General features: G+C 36.9%; 1 protein-coding gene across 6 annotated transcripts in view; it reads right to left on the bottom strand.

Annotated features, from left to right (window-relative positions):
- Positions 1–23,763, bottom strand: part of LOC106872997 (uncharacterized) — a 72,251-nt gene that overhangs the window by 44,597 nt on the left and 3,891 nt on the right. The gene's annotated exons all lie outside the window — the stretch shown is intronic.

The raw sequence follows: 23,763 nt of genomic DNA, 5'->3' as shown, positions 1-23,763 counted from the left end.
TTATAAACACCTTCCACGCTGCAATTGTTATATATATATATATATATATATATATATACATACATACACATATATATATACACACACACACATATATATATATATATATATATATATATATATATATATTATACATATATATACTCTTTTATTCTTTTACTTGTTTCAGACATTTGACTACAGCCACAGCCATGCTGGAGCACCACTTTTAGTCAAACAAATCGACCCCAGGACTTATTCTTTGTAAGCCTAGTACTTATTCTATTGGTGTCTTTTATGGAACTGCTAAGTTACAGGGACATAAACACATCAACATCAGTTGTAAAGTGATGGTAGGGGACAAACACAGACACATATATATATATATATATATATATATATATATATATATATATGACGGGCTTCTTTCAGTTTCTGTTGACCAAATCTACTCATAAGTTTTTGGTTGGTCCAAGGCTATGGTAGAAGACACTTACCCAAGGTGCCACACAGTGGGACTGAACCTGGAACTATGTGGCTGGAAAGCAAGCTTCTTACCACACAGCCACACCTGATACATAAATAATATTGTGTTGAGTCAAAAGTTTTGCAATATCTTGACAACTTATTTGCTTTATTTGGCAAGTTACAACAAAAGCAGCTTAGCATTCAATGTAGAGGTCATCCTGTTGTACCATCTGAAGCCACCTTTCTACCAGTTCTTTGATCCCACACTGATACCAGTTCTTGTTCTTTGGGGGAAAGAACTCCTTTGCTGAAGTTCCCACCTCCTCTTGGTTGATGAAGCATCACAAGTGCAAAAAGTGAGCCATGGCTCAGAACAAGTAATAATCCGAAGGAGATATTTTTCCACAATCCTAATGTACATAAGTGGTTAAAGCAAAGAACATGTCGCCAAACAAGCATTTCAAACACAAGATGAAGCTCTGTGTCTGGTGAAATTAATGAGGGGATAATTCACAACAAGTTCATACCAGACAGTCAAACTATCAATGTCAACCTGTACTCCAAACAGCTGGAGTGGATGTATGCAGAATATCCAGCATTGGTTAACAGAAAACAAACTCTTCTGCAGCAAGACAAAGTAAGATCTCTAGGAATTTGAGGGAATCAAAATTATGCCACAGCCAGCATAAATCCAGACCTAGCTCCTTCATATTATTACTTGTTCTAATCCATGGCTCACTCCCTGCACTTGCAATGCTCCATCAACAAAGGGGAGGTGGAAGCTTCACTGAAGGAGTTCTTCACCTTGAAGGACAAGAACTGGTATCAGGTAGAAAGGTGACTTCAGACAAAGCAACACAATAGCCTCTACTTTGAAAGATAGGGTGCTTTTGCTGTAACTTGAATAAAGCAAATAAGTTACCAAAATATTGCAAAACTTTTGACTCAACACAATATATGTATATAATATGATATATATGATACATAAAAAATATATGCATATAATATAAATAATACATGTATATCATATAATATAATATAAATAATATATACATATATATATTATTTAAAACAGTTTGATTTGGTTCTGTGCTACCTGAAGTTTTGCAGGTCCCTAATGGGAGCCCAACTCCTCAGGCTTCTGGAATATATATGTATGTATGTATGTATATATATATATATATATATATATATATATATATATACTAGCAGCTAAGCCCAGTTTCACCCAGTCTGTTTAGATGATGTGGTTGTGATGATTTATGTGTTTGTACGTAATCTGTTTCTAAGAGCTATTCTACTGGACCTCTGTCTAATCATTAAAACATTGATTTAATTATGAACATAGAAAGAAATTAAACATTAATCCCTATTTTCGTAAGCAGTTGTATCTGTAAAAAATTTTATTTGCAGAGAGCAGAAATTGAAAGAAGATATATGAAATGGATGTGTGTGTGTGTATATGTGTGTGTGTGTGCTTGCTTGTGCATGTGTATGTGAGAGAGAAAGAGGGTGAGAAAGAGAGATAGAGTTACGATAGTTGATTTATGGAAAAGATTATGTTAAATTTTTGAAATGCAAATATGTGAATGAAAATTAAGTTCAGACCTCTACATGGTAGCTAGAACTGGTAGAAATAGCAGCCAAATCTCCCTCAAAACACCCTACTGTCTTAATCTAACAATTCTGCCTGCTATGTAGTTTGAATGAGAAACTGTAAATAAAGATTAAGATTATTAACCCCACAAAGAGGTGAAAGAAGAGAGACAGCATAGCAAAAGTTTTGGCTAACTGTCATCCTGTATTCCCCATGTTGCTAGCGAAATGGTATGTGCTTGGTGTGTAAGCAACTGGTTGTTTTAATGGCAGAACAAACGGGGGAATTCCATTAGAAAAAGTTTTAATCGATTTTCTCGGTAACTATGGGGGCTAGGGAAAAAAATACAAACTGCATTCGAATCTATGCACCCACTTCCACATGTGTGCCATTTTTCACACGAATCCACCCAGCCATTTGGCTGTGAACCTCAAGGCAAGAAAGAATACGATCACCCATGTCCAATTTATATTATAGATATATATATATATATATATATATATATATATATATATATATATGTGTGTATATATATATATATATATATATATATATATATATATATACACACACACACAATAACTACAATGACAGAGAATATGGAGACTGGTACATCTTCAAAAAGACTGGTACATACTTTCATTTTACAATGTCATACAGCATTTTTTATGGTGATGACGACCTACACGTGTTTCCACAGCACAGAGTATAGGCAGCTGCATATGCAACTGGAATTTACAGTATTAGTAACAACTACTAGTAGTCATAGACATTAAATACTAATCGATATGGTTAGCCATAACCTGAGACATAACTGAGAGCTACCACAGTATCCACCCAAATAATATATCCCTCTAAACTCACATTAATATATATATATATATATATATATATATATATATATATATATATATATATATATATATATATATGTATACACTTTGTTTTTGTATTTGGTTTGCAAAATTCTTGATATGAATTCATGTGCTGAAAGAAATCTTGTGTTTTGGGAGGGTCATTATAGCAATAATAATAAACAGATGTCCTGGTTTAATATCACTATTTATTTTTAGTCAATCAGTTAAATATTTAACCAAGTAACTAATAGACTGTTTGTTTAATGTGTTGATTAAACAATCAATCAGTTGTTTGTTTGTCAAAAAGTCCTTTCATCACAAATAGTGCACACACACACAAACATATATACATATACATATATACAACAGGTTTCGTTTCAGTTTTCATCAGCCAAAGCCACACACAAGGCTTTGGTCAGCCCAGGGTTATAGTAGAAGACACTTACCCAAGGTGCCATGCAGTGAGACTGAACCCAGAACCATGTGGTTAAGAAGTGAACTTCTTGTGGTTGTGTGGTAAGCTTGCTTCCCAGTTCAGTCCCACTTTGTGGCACCTTGGCCAAGTATCTTCTACTATAGCCCCAGGCCAACCAAAACCTTGTGAGTAGATTTGATAGACGGAAACTGAAAGAAGCCCATCATACATATCTGTATATATCTATGTGTGTGTCTTTGTGTATGTGTTTGTCCCCCACCACCACTTGACAATTGGTGTTGGTTTATTTATGTCCCTATAACTTAGCAGTTCTGTAAAAGAGACTGAAAGAATAAGTACCAGGCTTAAAAAACAAAATAAGTACTGGGGTCGATTTGTTTGACTAAACCAGGGGTGGGGAAACCCCACCCACAAGCGCAACTGCACCCGCAAGCCCATTTTATTGTGCCTGCAGGCTGTACAAAATATAGTAAATTTTTCAATTATAAAATTTATATAATATTCATATGCCTATTTGCAGCATAAGTCACATTTCTACTATGACTTAAAAGAGTTAACCTCAAACAGAAAATCATCTGGTAATTGCCATTTAAATGGAAATTTTGTTTACACAATAAAACACATATTTCTAGGTTTGTACCACCCCCTGGAAACCCAGCTACCCTGTAGCTGAAAATTATAAAATACTTCATAAGTAATATAAACGTCCTAAATTCAGTGGTGGCATTAATAAAGATGTTATGCATTAATTTAATGTGTTAAACTTATCTTTATTAATGTGTATCAAATTATACATAGATATATATACAAAATTTGCATGGATATAAGAGTTAGTACTTGTGAAGTGCCTGCGGACCAATTTTCTTTGGAAATTTTTGCCCACCACACTAAAAAGTTTCCTCACCCCTGGACTAAACCCTTTAAGGTAATGCCCCAGCATGGCCACAGTCTAATGACTGCAACAAGTAAAAGTAAAAGAAAAAATATGTATCATCATCGTTTAACGTCTGCTTTCCATGCTAGCATGGGTTGGACGGTTTGACTGGGGACTGGTGAACCAGATAGCTGCACCAGGCTCCAATCTGATCTGGCAGAGTTTCTACAGCTAGATGCCCTTCCTAATGCCAACCACTCCGAGGGTGTAGTGGGTGCTTTTACGTGCCACCGGCACGAGGGCCAGTCAGGCGGTACTGGCAACGGCCACGCTCAAATGGTGTTTTTACGTGTCACCTGCACAGGAGCCAGTCAAGCGGGACTGGCAATGCCCTCGCTCAAATGTTGTTTTTCACAGACCACCAGCACAAGTGTCAGTAAGGCAACGCTGGTAACGATCACGCTCAAATGGTGCTCTTTACGTGCCACTGGCATGGGGCTAGTCAGCGACCCTGGCAACAATCACGCTCAGATGGTGCTCTTAGCGCTCCACTAGCACAGATGTCAGTCATGTGGTGCTGTCATCGAATTTGATTTCGATTTGTATATATATATATATTTATACCTTTTACTTGCGGAGAACTGCCTTATTCTATTTTTTGCCAGACCAGTAAGTTATAGAGACATAAACAAACCAACACCAGTTGCCAAGCAGTATGGTGGGGGCAAACACAAACATACACATATATATGTATCAAAATCATAATTTAACATCTTCCTTCCATGCAGGCATGGGTTGTAAAGTTTTACAGGAACTGGCAAGTTAGAAGACTGTGCCAAGCTTCAATGTCTGCTTTGGCATGGTTTCTGTAGCTGGATGTGCTTCTTAATGCTGACAACTTTACAGAATGTACTGGGTGCTGTTTTACTTGGAGCCAAGTAACTTACAAGACAAGACCCCCACCCCACCTCAACTGATAAAGGAGTAGTATTAAGAGAGGTTGGTTTGTGCCAGGTGATGAGAAGTGAGAGTGTGAATAGAACAGAAAGAGGTGCCTTGCAGTAGAGGAGATACATGGCTACTTCAGCTGGAGAGAGAAAGTGAGTTAAAGGAGAGAAGATTGTGAAGATGTGATAGGGATTCTCAATATATACAATATATTTAATATATATATATATATGTATTACATGTGTGTGTGTGTGTGCATATGCTTCCTGAGATTTGCCAACACTACACCTGATTTTCTCCCCTCCATACACACGCAGGCATGTATCTGACTCATACACTGTTCACTTTCCAGGCATTTGTACATTACTGCATCTGCTTTATATGCACTTTTGACAAGTTGTAGTGCACCAGAGCACTGTATACAATAATTTCAATATTATTATATGTATATATGTGTGTGTGTGTTCATGTGCATGTTAGTGAGTTTCCTTGTGTACACGTTTGTTCATTGATTGTAAACAATAGCATCACCAACAGTAGTATTTGCATGCAGTCAACCATCTAAGTCCCCAGCATCTTGACATGTGTGCATGATCTTTATGAACAAAAGGCTCATTCATTCAGTGTTGTCTATTTCTATTTCTCCTCATATGTCTGGGCTCAAAAGGTAATAAACTAGCTGTTGAAAATGCTGCACCAACATACCCTTGTCTAACCCATGCAAGCATGGAAAAGTAGTCACTGAAACAATGATATATGTAAATGTATTATTATTATTATTATTATTATTATTATGATTATGATTATTATTAAGGAGGGGAGCTGGCAGAATCATTAGCCCGTTGGATGAAATGCTTAGCGGTATTTCATCTGTCTTCAAGTTCTGAGTTCAAATGCCACTGGGGTCGACTTTGCCTTTCATCCTTTCAGGGTTGGTAAAATAAGTATCAGTTGAGCACTGGGGTCAATGTAATCAATTTACTCCCTCCGCCAAAATTTCAGGCCTTGTGCCTATAGTAGAAAGGATTATTATTATTATCATTATTAAGGCAGCGAGCTGGTAGAATCATTAGCACACTGGATGAAATGCTTAGCAGTATTTCACCCATCACTACATCCTGAGTTCAAATTCCGCCAAGATCGACTTTGCCTTTCATCCTTTCAGGATCGATAAATTAAGTACCAGTGAAACACTGGGGGGGGGGGGGGGTCGATGTAATCAACTCATCCCCCTCCCCAAAAATGGCTGCCCTTGTGGCAAAATTTGAAACCATTATTATTACCATTATTATTAAGGTGATGAGCTGGCAGAATCGTTAGCACGCTGGATGAAATGCTTAGTGGTATTTTGCCCGTCGCTACATTTTGAGTTCAAATTCTGCCAAAGTCAACTTTGCCTTTCATCCTTACGGGGTCAATAAATTAAGTACCAGTGAAACACTGGGGTTGATGTAATCAACTATTTCCCTTCCCTAAAATTCCAGGCCTTGTGCCTATAGTAGAAAGGATTATTACTATTATTAATATTATTATTACTATTATTATTATTATTATTATTATTATTATTATTATTATTATTATTATTATTATTCGGCAGAAGATGTAAAGTGATTCAAGAGTTGTGAGTTTCATGTATAGACACTTTTCAGACTTATATAATACTCAATAAATATGTGCAGAAAATAGATTTCCTCAAATGCCCAGGAGTATCCTTAGAGATAGCAGATAATTTCTGTTACCTAGTAATCTAATTAGCAGTGGAAAAGGATGCTCCAAAATTGTTATCACTACAATAAAAACTGGAGAAAATTCTGAGTTATTTCCTCCATTTATAACAAAAGGCCTTTCTCTCAGAGTGAAAGGCAGATTGTATGGCGCTTGTGCATGAACAACAATACTACAGGGCAGTGAAATGTGGCTATGAAGGCAGAGGACATGTGAAGGTTAGAAAGAAAAACCAGCATGTCCCACTGGATGTGCAACACCAGTATGCATATACAACAAAGTGCAAATGTATTCAGAGAAAAATTGAGCATGAAGGACATGAGATGTATGCAAGAGAGAAAACTACATTGGTACGGTCATGTGATGTGTATGGATAAGGAGAGCTACATAAAGAAGTACCAATTACTAAATATGGATGGAACCTGTGAAAGAGGAAGACCTTGGAAGGCAATGGGATGAAGTAGTGAACACTAACCTCCAAATATGAAGCCTCACAGGAGATGACAAAGGACTGCAATGATTGGTGATTTGCTTTGCTCAAGAAGACCCAATCATCTACACAAAAGGGAGTCCCTAAAAGCATATCATTTACGTGCCTGGCACTCAAACTGTACCTGACATATTTCTCCCCGACAACTGATCTTCCTAACACTTAGGTCTCCATCATTCTTTTGACTACATTACTATCCACTCAGCTGCTGTAATTACAAGAGCAGAACTACACATATTTCATCTCCTTACTACTTACATTCCTTGGAACCACTTCTTTTGTCTCCTTACTATTCCCATTCCTTGGAACCACTTCTTTTGTCTCCTACCTTCTCAGTATCATTCCTTACCACCTTGGTTTCCACTGGATACCACTTTCACCAACCCCTTTCCCCTGTACACCATTTCATTTTGTCTACGACAGCCTCTCTCACCTCCATTCCCCACTCCTACTCTGTTTATTTGACTATTTCCATCCCTACATACCTCTAACCTTGTCCCTAGCACTGTACGTCCCTCTCACACCCCATCCCACACACTTTGCATCATCTGTTCTGTCATCTCCACCCATTCCTACTTCCTCCATCTTCCCTCACCAAAAAAATAAACTGATATTCATGATTGACTGCATCTCCCACCCATGTTCACTATTCACTGCATTCACTTCTATCTCCGTATCTAAACACCTGCCATTCTCTTTCCACACTCTTGCCAACTTACATATCCACTCACCCTGTCCAATCTTCTGTATCGCTACTCTTATATTCACCTCTTATATTCCTTGTAACTTGAATGTACACCCTGACACATCTTCACCACTACCTTCTCTTTACTAACTGGGATAACCATGTATCTCCTCTACAGCAAGACACTTGTTCTTATCCTTCAATCATACTTTAACCTCTCATCACCTGGCACAAAGCCACATCCCTCAATACTACATGCATCCTCTCACCCATCCCCCATCTCAATTGAGATGGTCTTGTCTTACAAGTTACTTGATAATCTCACTAGTGCCAGTGCCATGTAAAAAGCACCCTGAACACTTTGTAAAGTAGTTGGCATCAGAAATTATACTAAAGCAATATTGAAGAGTGATGCAAGCCTCTGACTCAGTGGCTCCTGTCAAACAGTCCAACATAAGCCAGCATGGAAAACAGACTTTAAATAGTGATGACAATGATGATGACTCAATAGTACAAGCATGGTAATGTGACAACCTTCGCAACTGTATGATTCTGGGTTCAGTCACACTATATGGCACTTTGGACAAGTGTCTTCTACTATAGCCTCAATATGACCAATCCTTGTAAAAGAAATTAATACACAGAAACAGAGAAGCTCACTGTATGCATGTAGGTGCTTATTTTAATGTGTGTGTGTGTGTGTGTGTGTGTGTGTGTGTGTGTGTGTGTGTGTGTGTGTGTGTGTGTGTGCATGCGTGCGTGTGTGCGTGTGTGTGTGTGTACATATGGATGAAGGTCATTCCATATGATCTTAAGCACTCTAAATAAAAAAAGTGTTTTTGATTACAACTTCCAGTAAGCAAAACATCCCATAATTTCAGCTTTCAATATGCCAGGACCAATGGAATGAAATAATAACTTACTAGGGAAATAGGTGAAATTTAGTAAGAGGAAGAGCATCAAACTGTAGAAAATTTGTCACAAAAGTCACGTCTAGCCTATACCAGCGTATAAGTATATATAAGTGTATTAGTGTGTGTATATATATATATATATATATATATATGCATACACACACACCTATACAAATATATGTGCATGTGTGTTTACTTCTTGAATCACCTGCATAAATGTGTGTTGTTGTTCCTGCCAACAAATCATCAGAGCATTTTCTGCCTGCAAAGCTGTGTAGAATGAGTGAATACATGCTTCAAAAACAAGTAATAGTTAGCATAAGAAAGAGCAACCAGCTGTCAAACAATACCTTAAATAATATATTTGTTATTCACCCAACCCATGCAAGCATTTATTTATATATATATATATATATATATATATATATAGACACACACACACACATGCATATGTCTATTAATGTATGCATGTATATATGTACATATATTTTTTGCAGTCTTCATTAATGTCAAACGAAGGAGGCAGCTTTCAAGTAGGCGCTCTATACATATTAAGAAATTAAAACTATACAATTTTATTAGACATACTACATTACAGCTGTTTCAATCAAACATAACAAAATTGCTCAGTTGAAACAAGTAATCTGGCATCTCTAATATGTGTTTATGTGTGTAATAACTAAAATACTAGCTCCTACACACTGGGTTCACAAAGTACACACTAACTAAAAACACACACACACAAACGTCAGCACAACAGACCCATACATATTAATCCATAAATACTAACACAAAAACACACACAGATACACCTTAATAGCACATAAGTACACACACAATTTATTCAAATGATCTGCAAACTTCATAGTCACCTCCTCTAAACACATACTCATATACCTGAACACTACACAGATATATACACAAGCACACATGCATAATTTACACAGTTTCATCTCCTGTTGCTTTTGTATGTATTCATTCTCTCTCACTTTATCTTTCACCTCTATCATTTTTAATATAACATTGCTAATTGACTCCAGTTTTTATAATTCCTTCCTCTACACTATTTCCTTCTAATAAATACCGAACTTTCTTAAAAAAAAAAAAAAAACCTTCAGCTCAAAATGTCAAAGACACTTCTTTCTTAATTTTTCATTGAACATCAAACTAATAAATAATCACATTTTCTTTTCCACTTCTGAGAGAGAGAGGGGGGGGAGAGAGAGAGAGACAGACAGACAGACAGACAGACAGACAGAAAGAGAGAGAGAGTGTGTGTGTGTGTGTATGTGTGTGTGTGTGTGTGTGTGTGTGTGTGCATGAGTGCATATATATACTGTATTTTAACGTGTTTAAGGAACCCCTTTTTTGTCAAAAGTTAGGTTAAAAAAATATGGCAGTTTCTTATATATGGATAGTATTATAATCCTTTACAAAACTATTTTTTCCAAATTTTAAGCCCCAAAAATTAGGGGGTTCCTTATACACATTAAAATACAGTGTGTGTGTGTGTGTGCGCGCAAGCATATATACTAGCCCAATGAGGTTAACAGGCTGAAACTTCATAGTTAATCACACCTCATCATCATCATTGTTTATCATCCATTGTTGGACGTTTTGACATGGAGCTGGCTAGCTGGGAGCTGTCCAGGCTCCTCTTGTTAAAATTTTATAAACATGTACTCCACTAAAAAGTATTGAATAATTATTCAGTTTAATGTTAAAATGTTTTTTTATAAATAACCTGACATAAAAACAAACATTAATACACACACACACACACACACACATATATATATATCCATTTAGTGTTGACTGTCAGAAGAAAGAGTACTCAATACTGTTGAGGAGATTATTATTATATTTCGGTCAACTCAGTCCCTTGCTACTTTGGAGTTTCACCAGTATACACGTATGTATATATATACATATATGTACCTTTCTCTCTCTCTTTCTCTCTCTCTCTCTCTCACTCTCTCTCTTTGTGCGTGCACGCACCATCATAACCATTATCATCATCAATTTGAGTCTACTTTCCATGCCGGCATGGGTTAGGTGGTCCAACAGGATGTTGCATGTTGGAGAACCATGTTTTGCTGACATCTCAATTTTGTCATGGTTATCCTTCCTAATACCAACCACTCCACAGAGTACAGTGCATCTTTGAAATGCTGTCATGCCTTTGGCAAGACAAAATAGTCCTCTCAGCATATATTGTCACTTCTTGATTTGCCAGCCATACTGTACTGGGTGCAAAGCTGTTAAAGAGGTGGGGAGGGACATTTAGTAATAACTAAGAGTGAGAAGAGGAGAGAGGTTGAGAACTTTGGGCAGGGTGTGAAGAAGCTAAAGAATGATGGAATGAACATGTTTATTGTTGTAAGACAGTGGTAAGAGAGAGACTAGCAATTACAGGGTTAGGGAAGCTAGTAATAGGAGGGAAAGAGGAAAGAGTAGTGCCAGTGGTTAGAGAGAGTCAGAGAGTGACAAGGATGGAGGAATGTAGGAAGAGATTCAGTATTATTCCACATTATATAAATGGCTGGATGGAGTGTGCATGGAAGAGATAAAGATTATGGTGACAAGGAGCTAGAGCATACCCACAAAAATAACATATCCAAAGTGAATAGAAAAGGAACAGAAGGATCAGGAAGGATGGGTAAATGTTGGAAAAAATGTAAACCCTCTTAACAAAAGCATCATGATTCAGGAGAACAGAAGGAAGAGGGATAACAAGCTATGGGTAGTGGAGATGGGGGGAGGGGATATTCAGCAGTATGCAGTGATTAAGTGCATTCCTCTCAACTATGGGTGGCATGGTATGGTATGGTTTTAAAAAGAAAAGAGATCTTGTGGGAACAAGAGGGTATAGAACAGGTATAGTAGTTAGGAAAAGAGGTATTGGGAAGATATGAAGGTACAGAATAGGCAAGAAGGATGTATACTTGTACACTACCCAACTATACGCAACTATTTTAACAAGCATATTACCAAGCTTGCACAGGAGATTGGGTCTTCTGCAGCACTGCTAGTCATCATGGTTCTGTGTCACCTCCAGATGTAGTATCTTGAGATTGTATCTGACTACTTCATCCCAAATTTTCCTCAGTTTACAAGTACTATTCACTTTCAGTGCTCAATACTTTGTTTAACTGTCAACTGCCATTCACATCATGTAGCCATACGATTACAGTCTCCTCTCTTGCATGCTACATCTGATTCTGCTTATACCCAATTTGCCTCACAGTTCATTTATACTTCATTGTTCATGCACATTAATATAGAACATGCAACAAAGTATGCTTGCTGGCCCACAACTCACTGTCATGCAGCAACACACTTTGCACACAAGTAGTATACAATCTGCCCTTGATCTGAAGAAGTTCATTAGTGGTCAGAAGTAACAGCTCCCCAAAATTTCTCCAACCCATTCTTATTCAAGCTACTTCACTTAGAAATACCTACTCAACTGCAGATTAGATCGCTTAGGTAATAAAATTCATCAGCTACTTCTAGGTAGCTGCCCAGGAAATTGAGAGAACCTATTTCCCAAGGGCTGTTAATGTTTATTACCCTAGTGCACCAGCCATATATAAAATGTATCTTTTCTGCTAGCCTGCCTATGATCCCACGACACCTTCTATGTGTCCATAATTTATACTGAGTAGATTTTAAGGAGTTGCCAAGGGCAGCTAGTCTTAAATTTCTCTGTTATGGGTTAGATGGCTGGAATGAAAAAAAATTTGAAGACTAATCCCTAATAAATCCCTACCTGCAAACTGAATTCATAGCTGACTGAACTCTGTACATAGCTTACACAGCTCTAATAAGCCATTCAGAGTTTTCTTAATGAACACCAAATCAGAGAGTGGAGAACTTTAACACAGGCCCCACCAGGTATAAGGCCCCTCTAGGTATAAGGGATTACTCCTAGCTATGTATTTTTCTTGCAGGTGTCTCACTAGGAATATGGCATCCATAATACTTTTTGGGACAAAGCTCAACTGTATCATCATCCTATTCAGTTTTGCAATAATTCTTTCTGCAATCTTCCTATAATGGACATTATGCCCGTCTGTCTGTCTGTTCCCTCTTCACGGTCAAATGGCTGGACGAATGGTCACAATATTTTTCGAGATCATGAAGGAGGTAATCAGGAAGGTTTTTAGCCACAAAAATGTGAAAAAGTATGATTATTTAGTGGATATTGAGAGTAATTGTTCAGTTTATGGGTGTAAAAAAAGTAAATAAAAATTAAGGGGGAGAGAACTAAGAAAAGAAGCAAAGAGAAGTAAGTCAACTTCTTACTATAATGGGCATTATGTCCATCTTTTCCCTTTTCCTGGTCAAACGGCTGGACGAATAGTCATGATGTTTTTGGGGATTACAAAATAGGTAATCAGGAAAAAATGTGAAAAAGTATGATTATTTAGTGTATATTGAGTTTTGTATTAATAAATCACCTTTGATTTTTCTATTTTTTGTTAAAATTCCGGTGAGTGGATTAACTCTGGACACCACCACCCCCATATAGTTCGTGAATTTAGAGGGTTTAGATTTGCAATACTATTCCTCTATTTCCCATCATAGATGAGCAGATTCCCAAAGATACCACTCTGTGCATTCACAGCAAAGCACCGGGCCAGGCTTTATATAATTATTGCAAGACCCAACAAAGAGAGAGACATACTGTTATCCAAACAATGGGTATTTTGGGAGGTCTATTGTTCTGTCAATTTAACTCTCCACCACATACAAAATGGTTAGCAGAGGTCAAGTGGCAAAGACATAAATCAGCTTAGGGAAGACATCTGTTGAATGTCACTCTTGTCAACTTAATGTTTTTCTAAGGGAAAAGTCCGTTGTACTGTTAAGTGAAATTTGGAAATCGAGGATCGAATCCACGCCATGCCTGCATGAAGCCACTACCAATTCATAATTTAAATAAGGAAATTTGTGAACTTTAAATGTATAAGAGCATAATCAAGTGTAAAATAGTGTAAACAACTAAAATAAAAGTATATCTAAATAACATTTTTTTCTTAATGTAGTGGTCAAAGGAAGGTCTGGCTTTCGATAACCATTTATGATACAGAGGCTGGGAGCCCATATCAGTTCAGGAGTGAACCGTCATCATGTTACTTAGTCACAAATACATGTCATATGGCTGCAATAGAATGCTGTATCACCAACAATAATGTGATTTCCCTAAGACACCCAGCAATCTATCAAGTCCGTTTACACATTTCTCAATACATATTGCTGCTGTTATGACTTCCCTCCCTCATTTTATGCCACCATCCTTGATGGGTAGATTTGCTAGTCTTCATAACAGCTAGATGCTTCTGTAGCCACCTGTCCCTCGTGCCAGAGCCAGTCATTGAGTATGACACCTTCTTGCTCCACAACCATTTCACCCCTGTGTCTGGTTGGGGCCTTGCACCAACCACAGATTTGGTCTGTAAGTCTCAAAAGACAGTCCCATAAAAACTGCCAGTTTTATTTTGTTACAAGTCTCAGTTAATAACACTCTGAATCTACAAACAACAAAGGCCACTTTCAACTTCCAGGACTTCTTCCTGGAGTCAGAGTCTTCCTGAGTTAGAGTAGCTCTTATGTTGGGAGATGCATTCTTTCACCTGAGTTGGACTTGGCATTTAGTCATCTGCCTGTCCCACTTTCTGGTGAGAATAAAGTCTATTTAGTTTGCATGCTCACTTGATTGGCAAGAAGTGATCAGGTCACTGGGTGATTTCCTGTTGTAGATTATGAGATTATTTGCATCCCAGAAATCTAGGAATCTTGATCCCCGCTCATATACCACCATCAACATCATTTAATATCTGTTTACCATGCTGGCAGACTAAACAGTATAACAGAATCCAGTGAACTGCAGAGTCATGTCAAACTCTAATGTCAGTTTTGTCTTGGCTTCTATGACTGTATACCCTCCCCAACACCAACCATTCAGTGTGGACTGTGTGCTTTTTTGCATGGCACTGGCACAAGCAAAGTCACCAAGTTACTTACAAAAAAAAATACAGGGAAAAGTTAGAGATATACTCCGGTGTTAAGTTCTGTTTCTATTTCTTCCATCAATCTTATATGTATGCATACACACACACACACACACACACACACACACAGAGGCAGGGCTGTGTGGTTAAGAAGTTCTCTTCCCAACCATGAGATTTTCAAATTCAGTCCCACTGTCTGGCACAATGGGCAAGTGTCTTCTACTGTTGCCTTGGTCAACCACAGTCTTGTGACTGATTTGATAATAGACAGAATCTGAAAGAAGCCAGTTCTATATATGTATATATGTGTGCGTATATATATATATATATATATATATACATATGTTGTTGTACTTGGGGATGGTCATATTGCCAGTTTAGCCAATAAAAACACACGCACTGTATATTTGGTGTTAATTTTTTTTTTTTTTTTCAGCTTTATATTACATTAATCTTAATCTTAATCTTATTTCGGCCAGAGTTCTTTCGTCACACTTCTGTGACCTCATCAGTGGTCCTTTGTTTCCTTCTTTCTTATGTGTGTCTCACCTTGCTAACTATCAGCCATTTTGTATTTTGTATTCCTATTGTATGTGTCTACGCATGCGTGTCCTTCAATGTGTCTGTGTCTTTTGTAAGTGCATGTGTGTATGGGGAGTGTCTGTATCACCTATATTCTCTGTTAATACGTGTTCATTTGTATTAGTTTTTATTTATTTATATGTTCATGTGTGTGTATGTGTGTGTTTTTTTTTGTTTTTTTTTTGTGTTTAATTAAATTTTGTTAACGTATGTAGTATTTAATTCCATTTGTTTATCTATGTATTGTATTATACTTTGTTCCTATTATTGGTTTATGGGTAACATGTTGTCACATGCTGTGGTTTGTTAGTGGCGTATGTTAGTGTTCCATTCTAGTTTCCTATTCAGGCTAGGTTTCCCTTCTATTATGTGTGTAGCTTCAGTAATTTGTCTAAGTGCTGCATCACTGCTATGTGTAGATAAGATTTTAATTTCTATGTTGTTGATTGAGCCTCTATGTTCTTGCTCAGCGTGCTGGTACAGAACTGATGAGTTCTTCCCTTCCTTAAGTTCCCTCCAATGTTCGTTTGCCCGCTCCCCTATACTCCTTGCTGTTTCGCCTACATATGTCGTTGTCTTATTTCTGCATCGTCCCTCTGTACATCTTATACTATAGACCACATTTCTGGTTTTGCAGTTCGTTTGTGGGCTAAATCTACATACGATACAGTTCCTATCAGTGCAGGGGGTTCTACTGAAAGGGTATGTTCTACTGATAAGGGATTTGATAGGGTTGCCTGGCCTTTCAACAAAATCTTGCAAAACAAATATATATATACATATATATATATATATATATATATATATATATATATATATATATATATATATATATATATATATATATATATATAATGTGCGAGAGAGTTAGGGGTTGAGGATTCAACCCACTAAGGGATAATATCTATCCAATATACTGCTTAAATAAATTAATGAATTCAACAGGATACACTGTCTGCAAGTAGTTGGGTTCAGCATATTATCCTCCATTTTTTAATTGATATATATATATATTCATACATACACACACAAACACATGTGTGTGCACCTTGGGTAACTGTCTTTTATTGCCATGAGAGCAAATCTTGAAATGAAAACTGAAAAGGAACCATTGTGCATATGTGCTGTGTGTGTGTGTCTGTGTGTGTGTGTGTGTGCACGCGCGCATGTGAATATGATCCTTCTGACACCAAGCACTAGTTCTCAACAAGTTTCATGTGTCATTTGTTTGCAATATTCTGCGAATAAAATGTCTGAACTAAGTGAAAATACCACTTTGCTTTAGAACAGGTGAAGGTTGATTACAGGAAGAGCATCCAGCCATCAAAAATCTACCTCAGCAAATTTTGTGTCACTTATACAAGCATTGAAAAGTATACAAAAATGTATTAAAATAATGATAACACATGTATGCAATTTATATATATATTTAAATATGCGTGTGTGTATATATAACATGTGTGTATGTGTATATGTGTGTATGCACACACACACACACACACACATACATATATATATATATATAATCATAGTTACATATGTACTATGTGTATATTTACATGTGAGCATGCATATATATATACACACACACACACACAAATGCATATATATGTATGTATACATGCATATCAATACATACCTATATATACATTGACATCATTATGATGCATATATTTATAATGTACATAAATGTGCATGTATACCACATACACACACACACACACATATATATATATATATATATATATATATCTGCATACATTTGCACACATATACAATACAAACACATATCCATGTATGAAATGATGCAAATACAATAAACAATAAAGTAGGGCAACACAAGAGAAACAAGTTTTAACAAATAAGGTATTAACTTAACACCTTAATGGAAAGAGAAGTTGCCTCAATGTTTTGAACATCAGTCTTTCATCAGAAGAGGGGGGAGGGGGAGGGGAGGGGGGGGAGAATGAAAGAAAGTTTAAAAACCAGGTGGGAATGCTGTTTTATTGGGGGCAGTAGTTAAGAAGGGAGGAAGAAGCAAGTGTATATATGCAAGTATAGGGGTGTATTTGTATCTGAAAGCTGGCAAAGGAAAGGGTGATCTGTGTTTCAGTATGGTGTATGTGTGTAGAGGTATGCAAGTGTGGAAATATACTGATGTGGGTTAATGGTGGATGTGAGGTGTGTGTGTGTGTAATCATAATGAGTAGGTGGTAAGAAAGTGCGTATGTGAAGAGGTCACAGCCAGTGCTGATGTGAGGGGAAGAAAGACACTGGTGATGCAAATGGAAAGGCAAGAGCAATGTGTAGGGTGCAACAGACGTGTGCAAGTGTATGACAAAATTACAAAAGCGTATGAAATATTTTAACAAGGAAAAAGAGGTTTACACTAAAATATGAAAAAGAAAGAGAAAATGTATGAATTCTGTGAAGAAAGGAAAAATCAAAGAAAGTGTTAAAAAGATTTACACAACACTATATATGATGATGATGATGATGATGATGATAATATATATATATATATATCATCATCATCATTTAACGTCCGTTGTCCATGCTGGTATGGGTTGGACGGTTTGAGTGAGCTGGCACGCTGAAAGGCTGCGCCAGGATCTAGTTTAGCATGGTTTTCTACGGCCGGATGCCCTTCCTAATGCCAACCACTCTGAGAGTGTAATGGGTACTTTTACATGCCATTCGTGTGACACCAGTATCTGCCACGAACTATGATTTTCTTTGGCTTGATGGGTCTTCTCAAGCATGACATAGTGCCAAAGGTCTTGGCCATTGCCTCTGTAAGGCTCAACACTCAAAAGGAACTCAGCCACTTTGCCTCCACGAGGCCCAATGCTCAAAAGGTGCTCAGCCACCTCGCCTCTTTGTAGCCCAACACTTGAAAGGAACTCAGCCACCTCATGAGGCCCAATGTGCAAAAAGAACTCAGCCACTTTGCCTCCATCAGGCCTGACATTCAAAGGTTGATTCTTTTCTTTATGTGCCACCAGCATAGGTGCACTTGGGTTGACAGGTTCTCTTAAGTAGAGCACATCGCCAAAGGTCTCGGTCACTAGTCATTGCCTCTGTAAGGTTCAAAGCATATACACATTTGTATATGCATACTTGTTACACATGTATACATTTATACATATATAAGCCTATACACATATATCTACATACCCATATGGTCACATACATAGATGCATATGTATGTGTGTGTGTGTGTGCATGCGTGTGTGTATATATATATATATATATATATGTATATATATATATATACATATATATGTGTGATTGTGTGTGTGTGTGTGTGTGTGTGTGTGTGTGTGTGTGTGTGTGTGTGTGTGTGTATACACACACAAGTAGGCAAACAATTGAAAGAAAATAGCACTCAGCATAGTATTTGAAGTTTTAAGTATTTAATAACATGTTGAATCAGCTTCACATTAATCAAAACTTTCATGGGTGCAGAACAAACACATTCACATCAATAGATGAATGGAGTCAGAGTAGAAGGAATTTATGGAACATTTTTAAATAGCTACAAAATGAAAATAGGCCTCTATTGATCAGTACAGGTCACATGGATATTTCAGTTAGCCAGCAACAATTCTTTCATTACATGCTCCATGTAGGCTAGCTGTCAGCATTGGTTAGTTGGTGTTCTGGAGGCTATGACACTTCAGGGACGGTTAGTTACCACATGGAGTTATAAAAATTTTAGTTATGTCAGATTACATATCAGTCTACATGACAAACATGGTTACATAGTGTAAATATAGCTGGGTGAAAATGTCTACAGTTATAGTACACTGAATAGTCAAGAATCTCACTATGGACAGTAGGGATTACATATCCTGCAATTATGCATGGGCCGTTTAGGCCTAGGATGATAATCCCAGATTATCAGCAATTATTTGCTTGAAGTTCTTTAACAGGATGTATCTTTGGTGTCAACAATAGGTTGGTTTTCCTACTGATGGATACTACAGGCAATTAAAGTATATGCATGTTCTCATGGAGGTAGAAATAACAATTACTAATAATGGTTGAATGAGGAGTAGCCTTGTCAAGGAAACTCCATGTGATACTGAGGAAGTTGCTTCCTCGATCCTGGAGTAACCAGATGAAGTGGTGGTGTTTTCCATGTCACTACACTTGAAGGAGTGCATATGTTATATAAACTTTTTTGAAATCACCAATTGATATGCCTGTATAGTGTCTTAGTAAGCCATTAGACATTGTGTGGATGGCTTGACCACAACTTTTGAGTGACAGGATCCTTGCAGTAAGCAACTGGTAGGATCTTGGCAGTTACAGGTTGGAATGTGGAAGGAAGATTGTGTGGGTATTTGTTTCTGTTATAGTGAGAAATGCTGGATGCAATATAATCTAAGTATGAGTAACTAACAATGACATTATGAGAATTAGAGGTGATATCTAAGGGTTCTGGAGAAATACTAACTGGTATTAGGGAGTTCCTAGTTATATCAGTGGCAGTATCTATATTGAATGAAGAATTAAACCAAATTACATTTCCCCTTCTAAAGCTTAACAGGTTTGGAGATGGTGTAGGGGATCCTCTCTATATACTACCTTATCAATGAAGCCACTCATTGTTAGTACCTTATTATATTGAGGTGTAGCCTTTTGGAAATCTTTTTGTCTGCTGACAAATTGGAAATTCTTCTGCTGATACCTTAGACTCGGTTTCTAATTACAGCTGGGTATGGTTGGAGTTTCTACGGATATAAGCAATTTCCTGATTGGGCTTTCTGTATGGGTAGTACATGCTTACCATGAGGTCTAGGACTTCACCTAAGAAGACAACATTTGTTAAGTTAACAGTAACAGGTATAGTTAGGCTTTATAGTTTGAAAAAGATTCTTCCTGAACTTATTCATGACATGGCTATTCATATAGTTTGAGATGACCAGGCCATCATCTGTGTATAGGATCAAAATGTAGAGGTGCTTTTCTTTTCCTAGAATATCCAGGATAAATAAACTGGTGAGGTCAGTAAACAAAGCTTTATCATATATATCACAGATACATCAAACAGTGGGTTGCCTTCCCTTTTTACCCAGTAGAAACCAACTTGAAACAGGACTGACTTTTTAGTATGCATAATGGTTCAAAAAGTCACTAATTCTGATAAATATAAAGGTGTCTTTTAAAATCTAGTGTTTTCAGGAAACAAGATAGATATTCCTGGGTAGAAATTACAATATCAAATTAGGTGAATTTGCAAGCTATTTTATTTATCCTTGATGGAACCAGAACCAGCTGATTACAGTAACACTGCAATCACATTGCAGGAGTGTGACAGGAAGGGTATCTGGTCACTGAAAGTCTGCCTCAACAAACCATGCAAACATGAAAAAGTGGGTATTTAAATTATGAAGATAGTATATAACTGGCATCCCATTGGTTATAATGATGAGGGTTCCAGTTGATCTGATCAATGGAACAGCCTGTTTATGAAATTAACATGCAAGTGGTTGACCACACAACAGACATGTGCACCCTTAACATAGTTCTCAGGGAGATTCAGCATAATACACTGTGACAAGGCTGGCCCTTTGAATCATAGGTACAACCCATTTTTGCCAGCTGAGTGGACTGAAGCAACATGAAATAAAGTCTCTTGCTCAAGGACAAAATGCACCACCACGAATTGAACTCACAGCCTTATGACCATAAGCCAAATACTCTGACTACTAAGCCACACACCTTCACACCATACACATGCATACATACATGTATGTATATATCCCTAAATACACATATACCATCAAATATCACATACATTACACACCCACTCATCCGTGCATATAAATACACATACAACATGTGGACAAGGAACACCACAATGAAGATCATAAGGAGAAATCTGAATTTAGAACACAAGTATTCATTTGTGTGTGAGTTTGTACACATACACACACATCTGGAAGTATGACTGTATTTGTAAAGAAACATGGTTCAGATCTACTGTGTGGAACCTTGAGCAAATGTCTTCTATTATAGATCCAGGCCAAATAAAGCTTTGTGAGTGGATTTCGTAGACAGAAACTGAAAGAAGCCCATCATATATATATATATATATATATATATCCATATAGATAATATATGGACACATACATGCTTGTATGTTTGTATGTGTGCATGTGTGTACCCTTGTCTTGATACTACATGATAGTTGTAAAGAAACCATCACCATCATATGAGTGAGGTTGTTCATTTCCAGACTTCCATTAAAAGTTTGTCTAGTCATGGGAAATATTACCTTCTTTCAAAACAGAAACGGCATTCAGCTATAGCAAAAGTGCCTCAATAAAGTCTGTCCAACCCATGAAATCATAGAAGAATGGACTTTAAATAATGATGTTAATGATGAAGCTATATGTACTGATATAAGGATATATCTGCCCCAGAATGGTCACATTCCAATGATTGCATCAAGTACAACGTAAAAGATATTTGTATATGCATATGTTTAGAGAAGGAGAGAGATAAAAATATAAATATCATCTTTCTTTACCATTTTAACAACCAGTTTTCTATGGTCAATCAGCCTATGAGCAGCCTTTGATTTTTTTTTCCGTTCAAGAGACTTTTTAACCCAACACTCTACATGCTATTCTTTATAGTGTTATCTATTTCAAGTTCTGCAGTAAAAATGATTTATTTCATATTTCTTAAAGTTTATAAAGTCATATAACATAAATATCCACATATTTATATATAAGTGCAGGCATGGCTGTGTGGTAAGAAGCTTGTTTCCCAACCACATGGTTCCAGGTTCAGTCCCACTACATGGCACCTTGGGCAAGTGTCTTCTACAATAGCCTTGAGCTGACCAAAGCCTTGCGAGTGGATTTGGTAGACAGAAACTGAAAGAAGCCCGTCGAATATATATATATATGTGTGTGTGTGTGTGTGTGTGTGTGTTTGTGCCCCCACCATCACTTGACAACCAATGTTGGTGTGTTTATGTCCCTGTAACTTAGCAGTTCAGCAAAAGTGGCCGATAGAATAAGTCCTGGGGCTGATTTGTTCGACTAAAGGCGGTGCTCCAGTATGGCTGCAGTCAAATGACTGAAACAACTAAAAGAATAAAAGAATATATATATATATATATATCTTTAATGCCAGTGGCATGAAAAAAGCACCCAGTACACTCTGTAAAGTGGTTGGTATTACAAAGGGCAACCAGCCATAGAAACTATACTGAAGCAAACATTTCAGCACGATGCAGCCCTTGGATTCATCAAATCCTTATCAAACTCATGCCAGCATGGAACATGGACATTAAATAATGATGATGATGATGATGATGATGACACACAAATACATACACATTCTCATCCCAAGTCAACATTATCATCATATTTGGGACTGATATGAGATCTATAAGAAATGTAGGCACAAGATAGTATGGATTTTGAAACCTAACGTACTAGTAGACTATATCAATAATATATGTACACCATCATAATCATCTTCATTTAACATCCGTTTCATGTTTGCATGGATTGGATGGTTTGACAGGAGCTGGTACACCAGAGGACTGCACCAAATTCCACTGTCTCTTTTGGCATGGTTTTTATGGCTGGATGCCCTTCCTAATGCCAACCACTTTACAGAGTGGACTAGACAATACACACACATATTCATATAAATACATATATATATATAAAGTGTATGGGTATAATCTATGTATGTGTAATATGTATGTATATTATATATATATATATATATATATATATATATATATGTTACACATACATAGATTATACCTATACACAGACATTTATAGAGAGATAGAGAGGGTGGAGAAAGATGTGTGTGTGTGTGTGAATATGTAAAAAATTTCCAATTGAATTTACAATCATTTTCTTTTGTAATTTATGCATTAAACTAGGAGTTGGTATCATTACAATTTACAATTTCAAATTTTGTCTAAGTAGGAGAGCATTTGGTAAAATGCCAAACTATAAAGTGGTTACCATTCTAATATTTGGCTTCAAATTGTGTACATCTCAGAAAAGCAAGAAGCAAAATCCAAAGTATAATTTGGAATTGGTATCCTTACAATATGATGTTTTAAATTCTTGTAGAATACAAACTGCAAACCAAAGTATACTGGAAGGACTATATACCTTGCATTGATTTTATTTGGACTACATAA

Source organism: Octopus bimaculoides, chromosome 3, assembly GCF_046866305.1.
Source record: "Octopus bimaculoides isolate indiv1 chromosome 3, ASM4686630v1, whole genome shotgun sequence".
NCBI classification, from domain to species: domain Eukaryota; kingdom Metazoa; phylum Mollusca; class Cephalopoda; order Octopoda; family Octopodidae; genus Octopus; species Octopus bimaculoides.
This window is presented reverse-complemented; position numbering and strand designations above follow the sequence as displayed.